The sequence below is a fragment of the Archocentrus centrarchus genome, chromosome 24 (genome assembly GCF_007364275.1).
Source record: "Archocentrus centrarchus isolate MPI-CPG fArcCen1 chromosome 24, fArcCen1, whole genome shotgun sequence".
Lineage (NCBI taxonomy): Eukaryota > Metazoa > Chordata > Actinopteri > Cichliformes > Cichlidae > Archocentrus > Archocentrus centrarchus.
In genome coordinates, this window is record NC_044369.1 from 33,882,120 (window position 1) to 33,907,178 (window position 25,059).

General features: G+C 43.3%; 1 long non-coding RNA gene across 1 annotated transcript; it reads left to right on the forward strand.

Annotated features, from left to right (window-relative positions):
* The first annotated feature begins 4,884 nt into the window (after nucleotides 1–4,884).
* Nucleotides 4,885–5,742, forward strand: LOC115774895 (uncharacterized). The gene is made up of 3 exons (XR_004019219.1): nucleotides 4,885–4,906; nucleotides 5,036–5,319; nucleotides 5,603–5,742. It is a non-coding gene; the product is annotated as an uncharacterized LOC115774895 (long non-coding RNA).
* The last annotated feature ends 19,317 nt before the right edge of the window (nucleotides 5,743–25,059 follow it).

A 25,059-nucleotide genomic window follows, 5' to 3' on the forward strand; every position in this document is an offset into this window, starting at 1 on the left:
TTCGGAACTTCATGTCGTTTTTACGCAACGCCTCCAGTGTGAAACGGCCTTAAAGGCCTTAGGTGGAGCATTTTTATGGACTAAGCTAACATGAGTGGCACTTCATAACATACACATTCCCGCTGTTCTGGGCATGTGTATGTTATAAAATGATGTTATGATGAGCTTTATTATTTGGGTATAAAGGGCCCGGTCATTTGCCCCGGCCCGGCTCTGATTTGTTCCGCTAGTGGATGGCGCAGTGTTGCCAGATTGGGCAGCTTGTGAACACACTGGGCTGGAAAATTATATAGATATATCTATATAATTGTAATATTATATAGATATATATAATTTTACAATAAAAACTTCCTAAAAACCTACCAAATATGGTGAAAAGCAGCCAAAATTTTAGCAACTCACCCAAAGCTCTGTATATTTACCTCCACCAAGAAGGTTATGTTTTCGGTGGCGTTGGTTTGTTTGTTTGTCTGTCTGTCTGTCTGTTTGTCAGCAGGATTACTCCAAAAGTTATGAACGGATTTCGCTGAAATTTTGTGGAGTGGTTGGAAATGACAAGAGGAAGAAGTGATTACATTTTGGCGGTGATCCGAATCATGATATGGATCCAGGAATTTTTTTAAGGATTCTTCAGTATTGCGGGATACAGGCAGAGCCTTCCCCTTTAAGAATGTAGCCTTATTAGGCTGAGAGACACCGCCCACTTTTCTCTGCCCCGTGTGTGTGTATGCGGGCTAGCGCAGGAGACGAGCGTGAGGGAAAAAGTGTGTTCGGTGGCGGTGGAAAAAGGAATAAAAGTTCTGTTGCTAAAATCCTTCGACTTGCTCGCCCAGGGCGCCAAACAGGCTAGAACCGCCACTGCTACATAGCACTTTGTTGCCAGCACAGAGTGCACAACTAACCTTGATGTTGTCATCTTTAGCTGACACAGACTCACAATAGTGCCTGTATTTCAGCTAGAAATGCGCAGCTCTCTCCTCCCTCCATTGTTTCCATTTGTGTCGCTGTGCTGTTATTGTCCTCATGCCGAAAACGGGACTTAACTGTCGCATCGGCCAGACGTCACTCCCCGAGACGCAAGAAGAAAGCAAAAATATAACTTTGTACAGACGAAAATGACAGAAATAGTAACGCACAGTGACTTGGATAAGTAACTTTAATCTGATTACTGGACTGTAAATAGTAATGCGTTAGATTACTCGTTACCGAGAAAAAGTAGTCAGATTAGAGTAACGCGTTACTAAGTAGTGCGTTACTGACATCACTGCTTGTAATAAATGTAGTCTGTTTGTTACGGTGGCCCAGAGGTGTCAGGTCAAATACAAAAGCCGCAACACAAATACAAAAGCCACAACGGATATAGAAAACCACAACGGAAGTGACGGAACCTGCAACATAAGTAACAGTGCCCGTTGAATGAAACAACACGAAGAGAAGCTTTGCTTGCTGACAGAGACGATAGTCGAGAGACTCAGCAGCTAGAGCACATGTGTCAGGCTCAGTGTCCGCGGGCCACATCTGGGTCGCAATGTAATTTTATACGTCCGTAGGATGATTTCATATCCCACAATGCACTGAACAGCTGCCGCGCAGGCCAAGACCTGTGCACAAACTCATTTTCCGTTGCCAGTGACACAATGATCAGTTATCAGCTGATAAAAACAACAATCATCACATTTTACAGTGACATTTAAGCTAGCCTGACCCCCCCCCGCAAAAAAAAAAAAGGAGAATGGATCTTTCGAAACAGGAGCAATGCAAAGGACCTGATTGCTAACATCGGAGGTAAACCGTGTGCTTCTTTTCCTCGCCTGCTATGTTCGATATGGGAGAAGAAGCAGAGGAGGACCTGCACAGGTGAGCTGACAGTGCATCACTGCGTCACACAGCAGACAGAACGTGTCATAAGCACCGCAACACAGACAGTGAACTTTTTAAGTGGCAAAGATTTAAATCACCGGCAGTTTCGGATGAAATAGTTTATGAATTTGGTGACGGTCTTTATCACACAGGTGCCATGAGCTACTTGAGGAAATCTGTCAAGTTCATGAAAAGTACAGGTTGAAGTCCCAGCAGGGCTTCGGGATGAAAGGTGGCTGTGGGAGTCTCTCTGCGACACAATGAAGCAATTTCAGATAACTTGCGTTGCTTAGCGACAGTACGGTGCAAAAAACGGAGACTTGATCGCTCAGAAAGCTATAACTTCAACTATATTCTATTAAATCGTCTCCACAGACTCCTTGAGTTGTTCATTACAATTACTGTCTTTATTTAAAGTTCTGAAAAAAACAAAAAAACAGAACTTATGTTGCGTCACTTCCGTTGTGGTTTTCTATATCCGTTGCAGCATTTGTATTTGTGTTGTGGCTTTTGTATTTGACCTGACACCTCTGGGTCACCGTAGTTTGTAGCTCTGGAGGCCAGGCTTTCTGAATTGGAGACTCGGCTCCGCACCCTGGAAAAAGAGTTTGTTGCTCTATAAAAAAGCCCTCCGTAAAGCTAGGACATCTTACTATTCATCATTAATTAATGAAAATAAGAACAACCCCAGGTTTCTTTTCAGCACTGTAGCCAGGCTGACAAAGAGTCAGAGCTCTGTAGTGCAGAGTATTCCTTTCACGTTAACTAGTAGTGACTTCATGGATTTCTTTACAAATAAAATTTTAGACATTAGAGAAAAAATGATTCATAACCATCTCAAAGATTATTCTTCATGTTCGGCTGCTTTCAGCACTGCTGGTATTTGTTTAGACTCTTTTGCTCCAGTTGATCTTTCAGAGTTAACTTCAATAGTTACTTCCTCCAAACCAGCAACATGTTTGTTAGATCCCATTCCTACTAGACTGTTCAAAGAAGTCTTTCCAATTATTGATGCTTCAATCCTAAAAATGATCAATCAGACTTTATTAGTTGGCTATGTACCACAGACCTTCAAGGTGGCTGTAATTAAACCTCTACTTAAAAAGCCATCACTGACCCAGCTGTCTTAGCTAATTATAGGCCAATCTCCAACCTTCCTTTTCTCTCAAAGACTCTTGAAAGAGTAGTTGTAAAACAGCTAACTGATCATCTGCAGAGGAACGGTTTATTTGAAGAGTTTCAGTCAGGTTTCAGAATTCATCACAGTACAGAAACAGCATTAGTGAAGGTTACAAATGATCTTCTTAGAGCCTCTGACAGTGGACTCATCTCTGTTCTTGTCCTGTTGGACCTCAGTGCAGCTTTGATACTGTTGATCATAACATGTTATGACAGAGATTAGAGCATACTATAGGTATTAAAGGTACTGCACTGCAGTGGTTTGAATCATATTTATCTCATAGACTCCAATTTGTTCATGTAAATGGGGAGTCTTCTTCACACACTAAGGTTAATTATGGAGTTCCACAGGGTTCTGTGCTAGGACCAATTTTATTTACATTATACATGCTTCCCTTAGGCAGTATTATTAGAAAGCGCTGCATCAATTTTCATTGTTATGCAGATGATACTCAGCTTTATCTATCAATGAAGCCAGATGACACACATCAATTAGTTAAACTGCAGGAATGTCTTAAAGACATTAAGGCCTGGATGACCTCTAATTTCCTGCTTCTAAATTCAGATCAAACTGAAGTTCTTGTACTCGGCCCCACAAATCTTAGAAACATGGTGTCTAACCAGATACTTACTCTGGATGGCATTACTTTGGCCTCCAGTAACACTGTGAGAAATCTTGGAGTCATTTTTGACCAGGATATGTCCTTCAATGCACATATTAAACAAATATGTAGGACCGCTTTTTTGCATTTGTGCAGTATTTCTAAAATTAGAAACATCCTTTCTCAGAGTGATGCTGAAAAGCTAATTCATGCATTTATTACTTCTAGGGTGGACTATTGTAATTCATTATTATAGAAGTATTTGGTCATTGCACCGTTTTTACATTTGCCAGTATGTTGTAGTCCACTGTTTACAGTCGGTGTCTCGTTCGTCTCATTTTCTAGTTTTATCTGGTGTTTAAGTGTTAGGTGACGGGCTTGTAGCATTTGTTGTCAGTGCACTAAGAGATAAACAGTTGTGATTTTCTGCCACATCAGCAGAGTTTGAGGGGAGATTCAAACGGTCCAGCGCGCTGTTTGCCGCCCTTTGAATTTGGTAGTGACACTTACCGACAGTGCACGCACACGCTCGGTTTATCAAGGCCTCTGTAGCTACGTAGCTGCGTGTTATATTGTGAGAGTTGTACTGCAGTCTCATAATATAACACGCCGTTTCCCTGCGACCTACAAAGGCAAACAAACATCAGAACCTTATATTTTGATTACAGTTATGTACAACATATTTGCAGACCCTCGCTCTCTGTCCGATGGTGGGAGTGTCCTTACAAGTGTGCGTACACTCGTATGTGTACTTACGTTTGAGTGACACGTGACCTTGTAGAAACACAAATGACACACTGTACTAAGATAAGTAACAAGGCGATTTTTTTTTTTAATTATTAAATAAAACAACATGGGCTTAATTTGCCTCGTTGTTTAATGTTGACCAAGAAGATGTCTTGGTAAAGATATACATTATTGTCATTATTTGTGGACTACTGTGGTTGGCAAGACAGCTGTGGTGCAGCTGTGTCTGAGAGAATGAGCCAGTTTACTGTCACTGACTAAATGAAACTCTTTTTGTCTTTGTTTTTTTTGGTCTGATTTATGAGCACATGTAAACCTAAAGGGCACCAGGGTCATCGTCTTATTGGTGAGACGCATTAGCACTTGAAAGGTAGCCCTAATAAATGTTGACTGTTAATTGTGTACTTGGCTAGTTTAATATTCCTTGTTTAATCTGTTCCCACAGGATCAAATCATTGCAGACAACACTGACTTCTCTACTGGAATTTAAGCAGTGTTTCAAACTGGACAATCCACAAGTAAGAACACAGTCTTTGTTTGAAAGTAATTAGTCTGTAGTTTAAGTTTGTTTTAATTGTTTCATATGCACACACAAATTTGGCATCTAGGCTAACTAAATTCCTGTCTTTAATGTCTGTGCAATTCAGGCAGAAGAAGCACGAGGCACCCTAACAAAGCACATCCCCGCTTCAAAATCCAAAGAGCCGGACGAGCTGAAGTGAACTTTCTTCCCAACTTTCCCCAAGAATAAAACCAGAGCAGTGTGGAAGAAATGAGACTGCAGATGAAACATGAAGTTCAAAAGAGTGACTGAAACCTGAAGTTAATAGAAAACTTCATGCAGATGACCTTTGCCCTCCATCACCAGATCATTCAGGCACATCCATTGGTGAAAGACTTCCTGCAGCCGGGCCTTCAGATCCAATCACAGGTGAAACATACACTCAACTTTTTTTGTTCCTCTTTACCCATGTTTCCTATTTCCCTTGTCTCTACTGACTCGATCTTTTAATATTTATATATTTATTTCCAATAATAATGCAGTTGCCCTTATGGACTGTTCAGGATCAGTATTTAGGCGGTCTGTAGTGTTTCTCTTTGGTTTCATCCAGCCTCCCTCGCTTTTTTTTTTTTTTAATGAACAATAATGCCTCTTAATCAGATGATTGTTCCACTGTTGTCCTTTTGCCTTGTGTGTCTCTGGCTTTGTTTAGGTTTGTGCTGAAGTCCACGGTATCCCAAATGTCAGCCTGTGTAACCAGTGTTATGCTGATTATGACAAACGCACACCTAGACTGTCGGCTTTGTAGCGGTACAGAAAAAAGGCAGCACGCACGGGAAAGATATCGGGCACTGTCGAGTTATTTTCAAAGTTCCTAGATTCAGTGTCAGCCGTAACTCGAACCGGCTTGGATTCCACAGAGGACGCTGGCCAACTCACTCAGTTATACTTTCTTTATTTGTTCCATGTGCATTTCAAATTTTAAAGCAAAGTAATGAGGCAGGTTGAAAACCTATAGAAGAGAAACACAAATTCACATTAAAGTACCTCTTGATAAACAAACCAATGTCATCATTTTTTAACACATACTTGTAATTAATATTTAAACATTTTTACCGAAGAATGTTCATGATTTTATCCTTACTGTTTAAAGATTTCAAACTTAAATCCATTTATTCAAACGTATAAACTAATGGGTTTCACGTCAAAGCAAGCATGTGTGTCAGTTACTTAACTGGCCCAAACAGCTTTCAGCACAGTCAAATCAAGTGGAGCAATTATTCATTCGACGGAAATTGTATAACTGAAACTAAACATGCCACACTTTAAATCATATTCACCATAATTCAGCAGTGAAAATCAAACAAATCCACACCTACCAGTGGCGTCTCTGGGTCTCCTAAAACACTGACACACAGCTCTCCTCTCTGCTGCTACAGTCTGCCATGATGACTAGACAAAGAAACCTGCACACCTGATTCAGGAGGGTTAAATCACTTCCTCATCTGCCTAGGCCTGAGGCCTGCAAGCTCATACCAGCCATTCATTCAATTTCAAACCATAAATATAACATAAATATAATATGGATAAGTAGCAGAATTTTTTTCCTTTTTAAAAACAACTCAACACCTCCCACTTGAGCTCCTGGTTACTTTACCCAAGGAGGTCACAGAAGTCTTTTAAGTTCCTTGCTGCTCTTCAACAGGAAGTATTATCACTAGACGTCTGACGTCCCTGTGGAGGATCGTAGCAGGGATGAATGTGAGATTCCTCTCCTGTGAATCTGATGGCTTTCTTGGCTTGATGAGTGGGACAGGATAGCTGGGATAGGTCTTCACATTCACATCTCTCACTATTCCATTCTTGTCAGTGTTGACACTGACTACTTTGCCCAGCTTGTATTGACTTCTCAAAGCATTTTGGTCAGCCAGCCACACTATATCCCCCACAGCTACATTCCGCCCTTTTGTGTGCCATTTAGTCCTTATGAAGAGGTTAGGACCCACTAACTGGCACCATTTCCTCCAGAACTTGTTCACTTCCCTTTGGATGGTTTGAAGTCTCTTATAAGGATAGCCTTCAAATGCAAAGTCACCTAAATCTCCTCTTGGGCTGGTTCGTCCTAACAAAAGAGAGTTGGGACTAAGATTTTCTATACAGTCCTCCCGGCTTTGCACTCTAGCATCTACGGGCCTTTCATTCACCAGATTTGCTGCCATGAAGAGAAATGTCTGGAATTCATTCCATGTAAAGACACCATCCCCACCAAGATTGTTCAGGGCTCGCTTTACCAGTTTGACTGCTGCTTCTGCTGCTCCATTTCTATGGGGAGAGTCTGCTGGGTGAAATTTCCAGGACCACTCTGTTTTATTTTTGGAAGCCTTTTCTTCTAGCTCAGTCTTATTCAGCTTACTGAGGAATCTGTGAAGCTCCTCCAGTGCAGGTTTAGCCCCCACAAAATTTGTGCCGGTGTCAGACCATATTTTTCTGGGATGTCCTCTAAGGGAGGTGAACCTCTGGTAGGCCAGGAGAAACCCTTCAGATGACTGGTCACTGACCACATCAGTATGTATGGCTCGTGAGGCCATGCAGCAGAACACAATACCCCAGACCTTCAGTGTGACTCTCTTTTTCACTTCATCTTTTACCTTGTAAGGTCCAAACAGGTCCACAGTTGCAAACTCAAAAGGGTTGGCTGGGCATGCTCTTTCAGGAGGAAGGTCACTCATCACTTGCTGACAGAGCTTGGCTCTTGCTTTTCTGCAAACCACACAGCTGTCCACTACTTTTCTTGCGAGTCTTCGACCATTTATTACCCAAGCACTTTTCCTCATCCTTAGGAGTGTTCCTGCAACACTTTCATGGTTAGCATTGTGGGCCTCACGTGCTATCAGTGTGGACAACCAGGCATCATAAGGTATAAGTGGAACAGCAGTTCTATCTTCATTGAACATCTGGATTCGGCCTCCACAGACTAACAGTCCAGAAATCACATCACGGTATACCACCAGCCTGTTTAATATTGTCTCTGGAAAAGTGACACCTCCTTGGGCAGAAAGGAAGAGCATCCTGAGGGCGCCTTCACGTTCGTTTACTGACAGCACAGTTTTGATGTTTTTGATTTGACCTCTCCCACCTTTCCTTAAAGTCAGCCACTTCCTGGCAGCTTTCCACACCCAGGCTGTGACATTAATGAGTCTGGACAGGCTACTGAATTTTTCCACCTGTATGAGGTCCTTGCACCAGCCAGTAGGTGCATCCTCTTCTTGAGTTGCTTTCTCTACTTGCGAGGCCCGATGATGCTGGTCATTGTCCCATTGCTTCACTTGAGCTCTAGTTACCACTGACGAGAAAGCTTTTCTTTGCAATTTGTTTACCTTCTCTTTGGCATACGCTGCCACTTCACCAGCTGACTTTCTGGGCCACTTTTCCACCGGCCACCTCAGGAATTCTGGTCCGTTCTGCCATGTGGAATCCTCCTTTAACTCCTCAGGAGAGCCGCCTCTTGTGATGATATCAGCAATGTTTAATTCCCCAGGAATCCACCACCAGTCATTCACTGATCCGGTCTTTTGGATTTCACCAACCCGGTTAGCAAAGAAGGTCTGGTATCCATAGCTCTCCCTTTGGATTGCTCCTAGCACTGTTTGGCTGTCTACTAGATGAATCCACTGCTCAACCTCCAATCTTCCGTGTTTCTCAAAATACTTTCTGAGTCTGGTGGCAAAGACTGCACCACAGATTTCAGCCTTAACAGTGTCTCCTTTCTGATCCAGTGGAGTCAGCTTGGCTTTAGATTCAACTAATCGGATTTCCACACCTTGCCTGGTGGACCATCTCAGGTACATCACAGCTCCATAAGTATTATCACTCCCATCTGAGAAGGTGATTCCCCAGGGTTTTCCTATCCAGCCGACTGGGGTGAGACTCCGATGGAACTTAATTTCACCTAATGCCACATATTCCTCAAAAAGTTTGATAGCCTCTGTTCTGAGGTTTTCTGATAGTGGCTGGTCCCAGGTTCCACGTGTCAGCTTTCCACCACCTGTTTCTTGGAATGCTTTTCTCACAAGGATTGCCCCCTTCTGCTTGGCAGGTGTTACTAGGCCGATTGGGTCATAAAGTCCAGCTACTTGACTGAGTAGATCTCTTCTAGTCAATGGGTCAGGCGTTCCAAGTCTCACTTCATCTTTAAGGAGATCTTTGCCAACTCTCATCTTCTTTTTCCTTTTGGAAAAGTTGATTGAGGTCATGATATGCAGTCTGTCACTTTCCACTTGGTATCCAACCCCTAGGGCTTTGTTATCTTCATCCCTCATTTGGTTTGGGAGGATGACAGTTCTGGTTTGTGGCACAACTTCATGTCTTCCCAGGGTTTTTGCACTTTTCTGCCTCCCACTTTGCCCTGATCGGACCCAAGGTTTCAGGAAAAACCCACCAGCCTTTAAAATCTCCTCTACTCCTTCTGTGACAACATTCAGATTCTCTAGACTGTTATTGGAAGTGAGGATGTCATCCACATAACTGTCCTCTTCCAGGACCCTGCGCTCATCTTCTAGATGAGCAAAATCGGTCAGCCTAGCTGTCTCCCTCATTGCTACCTGTGCGATGCATCCAGCTGGTCTGTCGCCCATGTTGACACGAGTGATGACATATTCTTTAATTTCTTGGTCAGGTCCATCCCTCCAGAGGAATCTGTGAAGATGCATCTCACGTTCTTCCAACCATACTGAGTTATACATCTTTTTGATGTCTCCCAGGGCCGCATATACACCTCTTCTAAACCTTAGCAGCACAGCCCTTATGGGATTGAGGACGTCAGGCCCTTTTAGAAGAAGATCATTCATACTCAGACCTTTGAACCTCTGGCTGCTGTTCCACACCAGTCTGACGGGTGTTGTTACAGAATGTGGGTTGGGTGCCACCAGATGGCTCACATACCACACAGGCCCATCCCAGCTTCTCTTGATGGTTTCAGTTAATTCCATGGCTGCACCTCGTTCAACCATCTCATGGACCTGGGCTGTGTATGCAACTTTCCATTCTGGTTCCCTCTCCAGCTGTTTCTCTGTCCTCAAGAATGTGGCCTCCACTGCATTTTTATTGTTGGGGAGTGAGGAGGGATCTGCTGTCCACGGATACTTTGCATCCCAGTGTGGAGAACTTATGTGAGCATCTTCTTTTACATAGGTCAGTCCTCTTTTTATAATTTCAAGCTCTTTCTCCTCTGCCAGAGTCATTTGTTTTCCTCCAGGTTGGCAATTTCCACACCGACACCCACCACACTTCGGTTCGCAGGCTGCACCGATGCTTTCCCACCTCCACCATTCAAGAAACTCGTGGTTTGTTGCAGTTGTCAACTTCCCGTCGGTTACATTACTATGGTCTCTGGTGATTTCTTCATATTTAACTGCAGCTGTTCTCATGGAGCGAGCAAAGTGGGTCTTCGACTCATGTGCCATCACCTCCACATCCTCAAAAAGCTCCGGGTGTGCTCCTCCCACTGTTTTTCCTAATGGACTTTCCCATAAAACGAGGTCACCAATCACTCTCTTTCTTTGGGGGGCAAGCCTTCCTTCTCTGTGGCTGATGAGGAGTTCAATCTCTTCTGGCCTCCTCAGTTCCTCTAGTTGGACCTCCGGGAAAAACTTCTGCAGCTTCTCAGGTTCAATAACTCTGTGCACTTTGGCAATTTTATCCAGACATAGCATAAACGTTCATGAGCCACAAGTTTACCATCAGCTGTCTTTATTCTGACCTTGAGGAGGTATCTTTCAGTGCTGACCTTCAGGGACATCCCACCCACACCATGCACAACTAAGGTCACCTTCTCACTGCGTAGCTTCAGTCTATCAGCAGCCTTGTGTGTGATGTAGTTTGTGTCAGATGCAAGGTCAATCAAAGTGCCAATCCTCTGACCTGCATTAGCAGTGACCTCCAACAGCATCATAATTACAGGAAGCTCATAGAATCTGTTTTCCCTTAAAAGGTCAGTTTGGTTTTTACTGGTGTTTGTCATCCTTACTGTTTTGTTTGTGAAAGCTTTTTTGCATCTCTCTGCCATCTCTGGAGAAAGCTCAGACAAAAAGTCCTCCTGTTCGGATGTCAGCTGAAGTCTTCCTCTGATACTTCTCCCAAACTCCTCTTCACTTTCTCTCCTGCTGCCACCTTTTGGGCAAAGAAAATAATGATGATTGGAGGTGCCATCTTTCTTGCAGTCTTTATTTTTGCATAAGAAAGTGTCTCTGCAAAACCCCTCATGATCATGACGTCCAAGGCAACGGCTACAAGCTCCCAGCTTTTTTAATGCAGCTCTCTTCTCATTTAGCTTCAATTCCTTAAATTTTTTGCAGAAGAAGATCTTATCAGCATGTCTTCCATCACCACAAATACAGCACTTTTTTAGCGGTTTTTGTAGAGGCATATTTCTTCTCACATTTCTTACCCGGATGATGCTCTGGTCTTTCTGTCTTCTCACCCACTTTGAGCTGCTCAAGCCTCTCAAGAATCTCCTCCTGTTTTTTCAGGAACTCCAACAGGACATCAAAGTGGTTATCTGATGTGACATTATTACCCGGATCCACCATGAAGATTAACCAATCTCGCTTTACAAAGTCAGGTAACTTGCTTTCAATTGCTTTGATCACCAGTGGATTCTTAATTGCACCAGAGTTCCCCAGGTCTGTGAGGTCGGCCAGTGCTTTCTCTACAGATTGTATCAGATCTATAACTTTTCTTGGCTGGTTGCCCTTCACAGGAAGTAATTTATCTAGTTCTTCTAGAATCTCAATTGTGATGGTTGATTTATTTCCATACCTGTTCTCCAAAACTCTGAAGATCTCTGCAGCCGTGCTGTAGGTTGACAATCTGAGGTCCTTCAATATTTTGTCATCAAGGCTATTGAGGAGTTGGATTTTTCGGATTTCAGCTGATCCAGATGGCTCTCCTTGTCTTTGCAGACTCTCCCAGTCTTTCCTCCATCTATAATATTCTCTTTTGTTTCCACTAAAGATGGGTAAGGCTGTTGGTTTAATCCTCACTATAGGTGCTGCCGGGGTTAATGATGCTCCATCCCTTCCACCAGTCGCTTCTGCAGCCTGTGTGTCCTCTGTAATCCGCTGTGCCAAGACAAATTCAGCTTTCCTAAGCTCAAGTTTGCTGGTGATCTCTCTTAGGGTTTTAATCCTTCGATCTAGGTCCCAGCGGTGAACGTGTGTTGTACAAGTCCAGTTAACATCACTCCTGCAAGCACTGCAACGGTGGTGGAAAATGATCATGTAAAAAGTGAAATCCCCATGTGGACCGATGCATTTACATTGTTGTTTGGATTGACACGTTGCATTTGGACTGCCCGAGGGAACCTGTTCACACTTTGACCTTCATTCAGAAGATCCTGATGGGTCTGGATGGCAAAGAACTGAAACCGTGACTTCTCAGTCTAAATAATGAACTGTTTCTAACAGAGTAAGTAATGTTTCGTGCAACTGTTCTGTTTGTTGTTTGCATGCATGTACAGCTGCAAATATGTTTGTGGTTTACATTTGATACATAAGTTTATTAATATTTCCTGCTCTCCAAATATGTAGTTGGCTCAAATTTGCACAGTTTCCAAAAGAAACGGATAAAGAAGGGAGATCAATTTGTGAGATATTGTGTTTAATTTATTTCTTATTTTGGTAAGTTTTTTTTTTAATCAAGTCTTATGTTTTTTCAGTCTCAATGTATTTGACACAACCAGACCTCATGTTCTCTGTCACACACACACACAGCCTCTCGTGCACTCCTACACAATCATCCACATTTACCCATAGCCATCAAGAGTTGTTTTACTTTGTCTGGAGTCCTGCTTGTGAGTGCAGAGGTGCTTTCTTGTGCTGTGTATGTGCAGGTTTTCCTTTGTGTCAATGATTTCCCCCTGATTTCTGAGGCAGGGCTGATCTGTAAGTTTTTGGAAAATGAAAATCTGAATACATTTGTTTCTTCATGTCATCTAAGACAGATAGCTAGAGCACTTAGAAATATGAAAAATGACCAAAAATGTTTTTGATTAAAGAATTTCATGACAATAAAAATTTTTACATTTTGCTGTTGGACTTTTATGTTTTTTGAGTGTTCTGTACTTAAATAAGTTACAAGTATGTTTATATTTTTGGAGTTGCTAGAGCTCTTTTAAAATAAGTACCTCTGCATCAATATTATTATGTATGGTAAACTAATAAATAATATTAATTTTAAAAATAGTGTTAAGTAGAGTGTACTTAAAAATTTCACAACACGTTTTAATAATTTTAAGTATTAATAACTAATTATTTTTGCATTGTAACTTACTTAACAAAAATAAGTAAGTTGACTCAAATATTGTGAGGTAATGGGTTTCCAAATAAGTTTTGAGTACTCTAAACTTGTTTGGGTGTACAGTGTAGTTATGCTGCAATAGGCATAGGCTGCTGGGGGAGGGGGCTTGCCGTCATGCACTCAACATTTCTCCTTCACTCCTTTCTTTTCACTCCCAGCATGTTTATTTACTTAGACTCTATTTAATAACTTGGAATTGTTTAACTCTGCCTTTTTCACCCATAGTGTGTCTTTTTTCCCGTCTCCCTCGGTCTCTCTTTGCCATCAGCCCAACTCTTCTCCGTGGATGTCAGTCCCTCCCTCAGCCTGGCTTGAGGTTTCTTCCTGGTAAAAATTGTTCCTTTCTACTTTTGCCAAGTACTTGCTCATGGGGGATGGGGGGGGGGGGGGGGGGGGGGGGGGGGGGGGGGGGGTCAACGGATTGTTTGTATTTCTATCTAATACAAGCTTCACTTTACAATACAAAGTGCCTTCTTGATGTGAACCGGTGACATAAAAAAATAACTGTGAGTTGAATCGACCTGAATTTTGGTCTAGACTTTTTTTTTTAATTGTTGAATAGTGACCACTGACCTTCCACGTGAGGCCTGCAGTTGTTTTATTCAACTCAGTTTTATTTATATAGCACCAAATCACAACAGTCATCTCAAGGTGTTTTATACTGTAAGAGAAAGATCATACAATGATTACAGAGAAAACCCAACAGTCAAAATGGCCCCTGTGAGCAAGCACGTGGTGACGGTGGATGGATTCCTTGTAACGGGAAGAAACTTCCGGCAAAACCAGCTGGTTGGGGGTGAGGGGAAGGAGACGGAGCAACAGACATGCTGTGGAAGAGAGCCAGAGATTAATAATAACTAATGATTAGATGCAGAGTGGTGTACAAACAGAGTGAAAATAAGTGATTGAAAAGTGATGGGCAGCCCCCCAGCAGCCGAGGCCTGTTGCAGCATGACTAAGGGATGTTTCTGGATCACCTGATCCAGCCCTAACTTATTAATGTTGGGGTAGATCTTTTGGGTTTTCTGACCTCCTGGACAGGTTATCCATATATTCTTGGACTAATTTAGGCTGGCCACTCCTGGGAAGGTTCACGACTGTTCTGATTTTTCCCATTTGTGGTTAATTGCTTTTAAGAGTGCCGGAAATTACACCTATGCTAGTCGCTCAACCACATGTAATTATTCTGGTTTAATCACTGCAGCAATTTAAAATGTCTTATACTTAAATGCTTGGCTATTTGTACCAAAATGCTGCCACCAGTTTCTATGAAACTATGCAACTGCTGTCCATGGTGCTGACCGTGGTTCTGACCTGGGTTTACTGTTTGTAAAGCAAGTGATGGACAGGTTACGTGTCTAAGTTTTACCCTGCCTTCATCCCATGATGGCTGGGAACCCCCCCCCCCCCCCCCCCCCCCCACACACACACACACACACACACATGTGACTTTGAATTGGGAAAGCAGAAGAAAATGGATCAACGGGCAGATGCACGAGGGATATATGTATCTGTTCAGTCACATGCTGTACTGTACATTTGTGCAATAATGCTTCCTTCTCTCACCCACCACCATCACACACTCAAGAGGACATCCCAGCACAGAGCTAGACCTCCACACCAGTTTGTCGATCCTGCTCCTGTCCCTTTGGGTGCATCCACCCCCCCCCCAGTAGACCACTGCATAGAAAAGGGCAGGTACTCCCACTGAGTCGTAAAAAGTCTTTAACAGAGTCCTGCAGACACTGAAGGACCTCAGTCTCCTCAGCAGGTGGAGCTGACTCTGACCCTTCTTATACAGGACGTCTGTGTTTGTAGTCCAGTCCAGCTTGTTGAGGTGAACACCCAGGTACTTCCAAGAGACCACTGTCTCGATGTCTTTTCCCTGGATGCTCACCCGTGCTGTAGGGGGGTGACTTCCTCCTGAAGTCTATGACCATCTCTTTCGTCTTGCTGGCATTGATTTGGAGGGTGTTGGTCTCACACCAGCCGACAAAGTCACTGATGACCCCCCCCTGGTATTCCTCGTTGTTCATCTGAGAACTTCTGTAGTTGGCAGCTATCTAAGTTGTGCCTGAAGTCTGAAGTGTACAGACTGAACAGCAAGGGTGAGAGGACCGTGCCCTGTGGCGCCCCCATGCTGCAGACTACCACATCAGACAAACAGTCATGGGACCTCACATTCTGTGGTCTGTTGGTGAGGTAGTCGATGGTCCATGTAGTCAGCTGCCTGTCCACTCCGGCTCCCTCCAGCTTCCCTCTGAACAGTGCAGGCTGGATGGTGAAAGCACTGGAGAAGTCAAAGAACATGACCCTCACAGTGTTCTAGGTGAAAGAGGGATCTGTGCAAGAGGTAGATGACAGCGTTGTCCACCCCGATACCAGGCTGGTAGGTGAACTGCAGGGGGTCCAGTGCTGAGCTCACCAGTGGGCGAAGGTGGTGCAGGGTGAGCCTCTCCATGGTCTTCATCAGGTAAGACATCAGGCCACAGGTCTGTAGTGGTTGGGCTCCCTGGGGTGTGCGATCTTTGGCACTGGAATTAGGCAGGAAGTCTTCCACAGTTCAGGAAACCTCTCCAGATTAAAAGCTCAGGTTGAAGATATGCAGGACCACCTGACAGAGCTGGTCTGAACAGTCCGTGAGCAGTCTGGATTCCATTCAGACCTGCTGCCTTCCTGATCTTTGTCTTCTTGAGCTTCCTCCTGTGTGTGCAGCTAGTACTATGTGACAGACTGAATGAACAAAATTCCATCCGCAGGGTTCTAGCCAGCTCAGTAAATCCATAGACATATGCGCTGATGTATCACAGCAATGGCCCCACTCAATGCGGCATGTGCAAGCACACGAAAAAGATCCACTTCCGCCATTAAGGTCACATGACTCATGGCACAACCCAACTTCTTCTATGGAGTTGTGGTATGGCAGCGCCCTCTTACCTGCATTACGGACGCAGTACAAAGGCTGTATGTACACAAAACACGGTGACAGAGGAGGATTTCAGGTTTCCAAAAGTTGTTGACGTCACCGGAAGAAGTTGCCAAATTTGTCGCTAGTCACTTTTTGGAAAAAATGTCGCCAGTGGGGTTCGAAAAGCTGCTAAATCTAGTGACAAAGTCGCTAAGTTGGTAACACTGCAATGCTGTTGCTTCCTGCATGAGTTATGGGTGAAGTGGAGAGAGGCAGTGTGAAGCTGTGCAGAGACAAACTTGTATCTACAAGTATGATTGTAATGCAACATAGACTGATAGACTGATACTGAAAATATGTCGATATTTTTTAAAAACTCGATATATTGCCCAGCCCCAACTCTGTCCCACACCTTCAACACCACATTCATGCTGAGTTTGGGCCACAAGCTTAAAAAGATTTGTTGAGCTCTGTTGTGGTTGAGCCTCTGACAGGCTGACAGTGTGCAGCATCTTCTGGAATAATGATCACGCTGAAGCTCATAAACATCTTCACTGACATGGATTCATATTCCTCGGTCCACTGAAATAAAATGGAGGTCCTGATCTTGTTTCCTGGTATCTGAAGTAGCTAATTCTGAGTGATGCTGAAAAGCTAATTCATGCATTTATTACTTCTAGGCTGGATTATTGTAATTCATTATTATCAGGCTGTCCTAAAAGCTTCCTGAAAAGCCTTCAGCTGATCCAAAATGCTGCAGCTAGAGTACTGACAGGGACTAGAAAGAGAGAGCAGATTTCTCCCATATTGGCTTCTCTTCATTGGCTCCCTGTTAAATCTAGAATAGAATTTAAAATTCTTCTCCTCACATACAAGGTCTTGAATAATCAGGCACCATCTTATCTCAAAGACCTCATAGTACCATATCACCCCAACAGAGCACTTCGCTCTCAGACTGCTGGCTTACTTGTGGTTCCTAGGATACTTAAGAGTAGAATGGGAGGCAGAGCCTTCAGCTTTCAGGCCCCTCTTCTGTGGAACCAGCTCCCAGCTTGGATTCAGGAGACAGACACCCTCTCTGTTTTTAAGATTAGGCTTAAAACTTTCCTTTATGATCAAGCTTATAGTTAGGGCTGGATCAGGTGACCCTGAACCATCCCTTAGTTATGCTGCTATAGGCCTATTCTGCTGGGGGGTTCACATAATGCACTGTTTCTTCTCATTCACCTTATTTACTTTGTTTATACTCCACTCTGCATTTAATCATTAATTAATATTAATCTCTGGCTCTCTTCCACAGCATGTCTTTCTCTCCCCTCAGCCCAACCGGTCACGGCAGATGACTGCCCCTCCCTGATCCTGGTTCTGCTGGAGGTTTCTTCCTGTTAAAAGGGAGTTTTTCCTTCCCACTGTCACCAAGTGTTGCTCATAGGGGGTCGTTTTGACTGTTGGGTTTTCTCTGTATTATTGTAGGGTCTTTACCCACAATACAAAGCGCCTTGAGGCGACAGTTTGTTGTGATTTGGCACTATATAAATAAAATTGAATTGAATTGAACTGAATTGAATTGAATTGAATTGAATTGAATTGAATTATTAATGATGGCATTTTTCATTGCTCACATGCTCAGAGTTGACTCTGATCACAGTGGTGTACATTCACGTGGTGAAGCAGAAATGTTTTTATGCTTCATCCTAACACTAATCTGTTTCATGTGATTCAATCTGAATTCAATTCACATTGAGCAGTTCCTATGTATTACCAAGGATACGTATTCAGGCAATACTATTCATTTAATACTGATCTGTTCCCAAACTGAAGTGATTTCTAATTGTTCTTCACTGAGCTCTGAGTCAGAACTGGACACAGAGTAACCAGTAACATTGTAATATATCAAGTTTAACCCCTTAACTGGCAGCAAATAAAATCACCTGAAACAACTACATAACACCCTCTGGTTATTATTGGCTCTGAACAACCCATTTCATAGCCTATTAATCGGCTGCGTCTGGTCCGCGGGCCGAATGAAGTGCATTTATATGGCAGGCTAGACCCGCCCATTTTGACTGACACCTCATTCGGCCAATCATGTTAAGAAATGGGTTTCCCAGAGCCAATAATACTCAGAGGGCGTCACGTAGCTTTGTCAGGTGATTTGGTGCAGCCAGTTACATGATTGGCCGAATGACGTGTCAATAAAAATGGGAGGGTCTAGCCTGCCATATAAAAGGGACTACAAAGGGCCCGTCACCGGGCCCTTGCCAGTTAAGGGGCTACAGTCTCAGAGCTCTGATGTGCAGCCGTCACATTAGAAACAAGCAGCAGCTCTGACTCCTCTGATCGTGAGGCATCGACTGGTGTTTGAGGTGACCTCTGTTGTGTGAGCAGAGAAAGTTGATAACTGCTGTGATAGCGTTATAAAGAGAGTCCAGACATGTTGATCTTGGTCTCTCAGCCTCTCCTGAGTTTTCATCTCACAATTAATCAGCCTGTTATCAGTGAATCAACCCATAGTTTAAAGATAAACAGCCTTCTCTTCCACAGCCCTTCATCTTCTGAGTCTGTGTCATGTTTGAATGTCTCAGTCTTTTCCTGTCTTATTTTGATAGTCTCTGGTCTCTGGTCTCTTGTATTTTGTATTTAGTTTTACTTCCTTTGTCTTGTCTTCAGTGATTAGTTTCAGCTGTGTCCTGTGTCTCATCTCCCTGATTTCCTCATTTGTGTATATGTTGTTCTTTTTCATTTTCAGAAATACAAGTATACACAGCATACAGGAAAACTAACAACTGAGCCAAGTGAGCCAGGAGTCATCTATATTAAAGGAAAATGTTATAAGTGGAACATACATTTAAAGTTTTGATATCATTTTGATTTGTTGAATCAACAAGTAATTGAAAGTAATGCTTCATATCCTTTCTGAATACTGCAGTTCAAGGAGTTTATATTGTTCTTTGTCCTGTCCTCGTCTATGGCTCCCCTCACACTGTGTGCTCTGATTGGTCCCTGTCCCTCCCTGAGCCTGGTTCTGCTGGTTCTTCCTGCAGTTTTTCCTTCCCTCTGCTGCCAAGTGCTTGCTCATCAGGGTTGTCTGATTGTTTTGGTTTTCTCTGTATTATTGTAGGGTTTGTACCTTACAATATAAACACCTTGAAGTGACTGTTGTTGTGATTTGGTTCTATATAAATAAAATTGAATTCTCAAAAAGGGCGCAGATGCCATGATCCTGGGACGATCACCCAGTGTGCCTTATGTTTCTTTGAGTTGTGTTTGTAAGTTATGAAATAGGATTGTAGTTTGTTATTATTTTCTGTTTAGTTCTCTGTGTTAGTGTGTTCAGGTGTCTGTGTTAGTGTGTTCAGGTGACTGTTAGTGTGTTCAGGTGTCTGTGTTAGTGTGTTCAGGTGAGTGTGTTAGTGTGTTCAGGTGTCTGTGTTAGTGTGTTCAGGTGACTGTTAGTGTGTTTAGTTCTCTGTGTTAGTGTGTTCAGGTGTCTGTGTTAGTGTGTTCAGGTGAGTGTGTTAGTGTGTTCAGGTGTCTGTGTTAGTGTGTTCAGGTGTCTGTTAGTGTGTTCAGGTGTCTGTGTGTTCAGGTGTCTGTTAGTGTGTTCAGGTGACTGTTAGTGTGTTCAGGTGTCTGTGTTAGTGTGTTCAGGTGAGTGTGTTAGTGTGTTCAGGTGTCTGTGTTCGTGTGTTCAGGTGACTGTTAGTGTGTTTAGTTCTCTGTGTTAGTGTGTTCAGGTGTCTGTGTTAGTGTGTTCAGGTGAGTGTGTTAGTGTGTTCAGGTGTCTGTGTTAGTGTGTTCAGGTGTCTGTTAGTGTGTTCAGGTGTCTGTGTGTTCAGGTGTCTGTTAGTGTGTTCAGGTGTCTGTTAGTGTGTTCAGGTGACTGTGTTAGTGTGTTCAGGTGTCTGTGTTAGTGTGTTCAGGTGTCTGTGTTAGTGTGTTCAGGTGTCTGTTATTGTGTTCAGGTGACTGTGTTAGTGTGTTCAGGTGTCTGTGTTAGTGTGTTCAGGTGACTGTGTTAGTGTGTTCAGGTGTCTGTGTTAGTGTGTTCAGGTGTCTGTTAGTGTGTTCAGGTGTCTGTGTTAGTGTGTTCAGGTGACTGTGTTAGTGTGTTGAGGTATCTGTTAGTGTGTTCAGGTGACTGTGTTAGTGTGTTCAGGTGTCTGTTAGTGTGTTCAGGTGTCTGTGTTAGTGTGTTCAGGTGTCTGTTAGTGTGTTCAGGTGTCTGTGTTAGTGTGTTCAGGTGTCTGTGTTAGTGTGTTCAGGTGTCTGTTAGTGTGTTCAGGTGACTGTGTTAGTGTGTTCAGGTGTCTGTTAGTGTGTTCAGGTGACTGTGTTAGTGTGTTCAGGTGACTGTGTTAGTGTGTTCAGGTGTCTGTGTTAGTGTGTTCAGGTGTCTGTTAGTGTGTTCAGGTGACTGTGTTAGTGTGTTCAGGTGTCTGTTAGTGTGTTCAGGTGACTGTGTTAGTGTGTTCAGGTGACTGTGTTAGTGTGTTCAGGTGTCTGTGTTATGTTTTCATTCCCATGTTCCTCCTGTTCCATCATTGTTCAGTGTCTGTTTTGTTCTCTTGTCTTTGTCCCTTGTCTCATGCTTTGTTTCCCTGAATGTTGTGTTTAGGTTTCTGTTTTGGGTCCCTCTATGTGTCAAGTCTGCGTGGACCTTGTTTGGTTACTTCCTGTTTTATTTTTGTCCTTTGTCCTGTGCACTTGTGTTTAGTTTTGCTTCCCCTCGTCTCCTCTGTGTAATTATGTTCAGCTGTCTGTTCTCTGATTGTCCCTTTGTGTTCCACGTTCATACTTCATCTCATGTCTGTAGCTTATAGTTCATGTTTTGTTCACAGTTCTGAGTGTAGTGTTGTGTACTGCTGGCACCAGACCAGCCCGGCTTTACATTTAACGCTCATCAATAAAGATCAAGTCTAAGTTTAACTCTTGCCTCCAAGTCCTCCATTGGGGTCCTCTGCCTTGCTCACCACAGCAGCATCACTTGACAGGAGAAGGATCGTAAGCTCCTGTAATCACCTTACTGTCTGTTAATGTTTCACAGCAGCTGTTCTGTTCAAAGTTCATTGGCACCTGGTTATCATATTACCTTATACAACACTCTAAAGCTGAATACAAAGATGAGGTGGAATCTGAAGACCAGCGAGCTCGTGTTTAGTGTTTTTGCAGTTGTTTTTCAGTAGAAACATCTTAAGGTTACCTTCGACTTCACGCCGATCATTTCTACCATCAAGACAAACTGCTTTCCACCTCTTCACTGCCAGCAGGTATCACCAAACAGCTTCTATGTGTTTGCATGATTTTGTTGTGTGTTGGTCCAGGGCTGTATTCAAGAGTATTTGTGCCTGGTGACACACTATCAACACAGTTTAAGAGAGATTCATTTATGTCCTTGTGTGCTGTCTCAGGATGCTATGACATATTTATGCTGAGACAGGATTCAATTCAATTCAATTCAATTCAATTCAATTTAATTTTATTTATATAGCGCCAAATCACAACAAACTGTCGCCTCAAGGTGCTTTGTATTGTGGGTAAAGACCCTACAATAATACAGAGAAAACCCAACAGTCAAAACGACCCCCTATGAGCAGCACTTGGTGACAGTGGAAAGGAAAAAACTCCCTTTTAACAGGAAGAAACCTCCAGCAGAACCAGGCTCAGGGAGGGGGGGTCATCTGCCGCGACCGGTTGGGCTGAGGGGAGAGAAAGACATGCTGTGGAAGAGAGCCAGAGATTAATATCAATTAATGATTAAATGCAGAGTGGAGTATAAACAAAGTAAATAAGGTGAATGAGAAACAGTGCATTATGTGAACCCCCCAGCAGACTAGGCCTATAGCAGCATAACTAAGGGATGGTTCAGGGTCACCTGATCCAGCCCTAACTATAAGCTTTATCATAAAGGAAAGTTTTAAGCCTAATCTTAAAAATAGAGAGGGTGTCTGTCTCCCGAATCCAAGCTGGAAGCTGGTTCCACAGAAGAGGCGCCTGAAAGCTGAAGGCTCTGCCTCCCATTCTACTCTTAAGTATCCTAGGAACCACAAGTAAGCCAGCAGTCTGAGAGCGAAGTGCTCTGTTGGGGTGATATGGTGCTATGAGGTCTTTGAGATAAGATGGGGCCTGATTATTCAAGACCTTGTAGGTGAGGAGAAGAATTTTAAATTCTATTCTAGATTTAACAGGGAGCCAATGAAGAGAAGCCAATATGGGAGAAATCTGCTCTCTCTTTCTAGTCCCTGTCAGTACTCTAGCTGAGGCATTTTGGATCAGCTGAAGGCTTTTCAGGAAGCTTTTAGGACAGCCTGATAATAATGAATTACAATAATCCAGCCTAGAAGTAATAAATGCATGAATGAGCTTTTCAGCATCACTCTGAGAAAGGATGTTTCTAATTTTAGAAATATTGCACAAATGCAAAAAAGCGGTCCTACATATTTGTTTAATATGTGCATTGAAGGACATATCCTGGTCAAAAATGACTCCAAGATTTCTCACAGTGTTACTGGAGGCCAAAGTAATGCCATCCAGAGTAAGTATTTGGTTAGACACCATGTTTCTAAGATTTGTGGGGCCGAGAACAAGAATTTCAGTTTGATCTGAATTTAGAAGCAGGAAATTAGAGGTCATCCAGGCCTTAATATCTTTAAGACATTCCTGCAGTTTAACTAATTGATGTGTGTCATCTGGCTTCATTGATAGGTAAAGCTGAGTATCATCTGCATAACAATGAAAATTGATGCAGTGCTTTCTAATAATACTGCCTAAGGGAAGCATGTATAATGTAAATAAAAGGATCAGCTCAGTCTCCAAAAACTGATGTTCAGATATGACTAGATGGCCTGCTCAGTTATTATCTTTTTCTGAAAAGTGACACCTAGTTAATGTGCCCACCATACAGCTGTCCCAGCTACAGCAACACATCAGTGTAGTACATTTGTTTGAACTCAAAACTGACCTCACAGAATCTGATGGTTGCTCTTGGAACCAGAGTGGGGACCTTCACCCGCCATTTCACTCATCTGCTTTCCAGGCCTGCATTTGATTAACTGGCATGGTCTATGGGGGAACTCATCAAAAAGGTTAAGGGTAGCATTATGATTAACCTCACTCCAAGTTTAAAAACAAATCATTAATTACTTGTTGTGTTTATACAGTTTTTAGAATCCTTATTTTTAAGATCATATTCAAATGGTTCAGATTCAAATAAATCAGATATGGGGCAGCATGGTGATTAACAGCTGGAAGGTCTGGGTTTGAATCCACCTTAGCCCAGGCTTTTCTGTGTGGAGTTTGCATGTTCTTCCCGTGTTTGTGTGGATTTTCTCCGGGTTCTTGAGGTTCCTCCCACAGTCCAAAGATCGGCAGTTAGTGGGGCTAGGTTAATTGGTTATTCTCAATTACCTATAGGCAATAGGTCATGGGATTGACTCCAGCCCCCCAACGACCTTGAACAGAATAAACAGAAGAGAATGGATGGATGGAGGAAGGCAGATAGTTGCTAACAGAATACTGGCTTTGGGAACATTTAGACTTTTTTTTTTTTTTTTTTATAAAACGACTTTGAAGGTATGAACATTAGACAATGTTTACACTAACATAGCAGAGCCCCACCCCCACTTCGGCTACTCAGACCACATCTTTGTAATGCTGATTCCAGCTTACAGACCACTTGTTAGACGCTGCAAACAGGAACTGAAACGGGTGAAAACCTGGCCAGCAGGATCCATCTCTGCTCTTCAGGACTGTTTTGAGTGCGCTGACTGGGAGATGTTTAGGGAGGCTGGTGATTCCACCAACCTAGAGGAGTACACAACATCAGGGCAAACGCATTGATGACATCACTAGAACAATCACCACATGACCCAACCAGAATCTGTGGAGGACTTCAGAGGTGCGTGCACTCCTGAGGGCCAGAGACTCTACATTCAAAGCAGGTGACAATACTGCTCTGGGAACAGCGAGAATAAAGCTGTCCCAGGCAGTACAAGAAGCAAAGCGTGCACACGGCCAGAGCATTCATAGGCACTTCCAGAACAGCGGTGACACACAGTGCATGTGGCAGGGCATCCAGGCCATCACCAACTACAGGATTACTCCACCTGCCTGTGACAGTGATGCTTCCCTCCCAGATGCACTGATCAACTTCTACACTCGATTTGAAGCACAGAACATCACAGTACCGAGGAAGAAAATACCACCCTCCTACGACCAAGTGCTTCGTTTTACAAAAGCCGACGTGAGGAAAATGCTACGCTGGGTCAACCCGCGGGAAGCTGCCGGACCAGACAACATTCCTGGCAGAGTGCTCAAAGAATGTGCAGCCCAGCTGGCAGATGTCCTCACAGACATCTTCAACATCTCTTTGAGCAGCACAGTTATTCCAACATGCTTCAAGGCAACCACCATTGTGCCAGTGCCAAAGAAGTTATCAGTGCCATGCCTCAATGACTATCAGCACTCACGCCTATTGTCATGAGGTCATGAGGTACTTGTCATGAGGCAAGACCCGTCTGTCTCCCACCATGGACCCACTGCAGTTTGCATACTGTCTGAACTGCTCAACGGACAACACAATAGGCACCAGACTTCATCTGGTCTTCACAAACCTGGACAAAACACATATGTCAGGATGCTGTTCATAGACTTTAGCTCAGCAATCCACACTATCATTCCTCAGCATCTAATTGGAAAGCTTAGCTTGTTGGGCCTGAACACCTCTCTCTGCAACTGGATCCTGGACTGGGAGATCTCATTCTGTCCAGATTGGCAAGAAGGCCTCCAGCACCACCATACTGAGCACTGGAGCTCCACAGGGCTGTGTTCTCAGTCCACTGCTGATTACACTACTGAACACACAGCTCTAATTACATCATAAAGTTCACAGATGGCATGACCGTGGT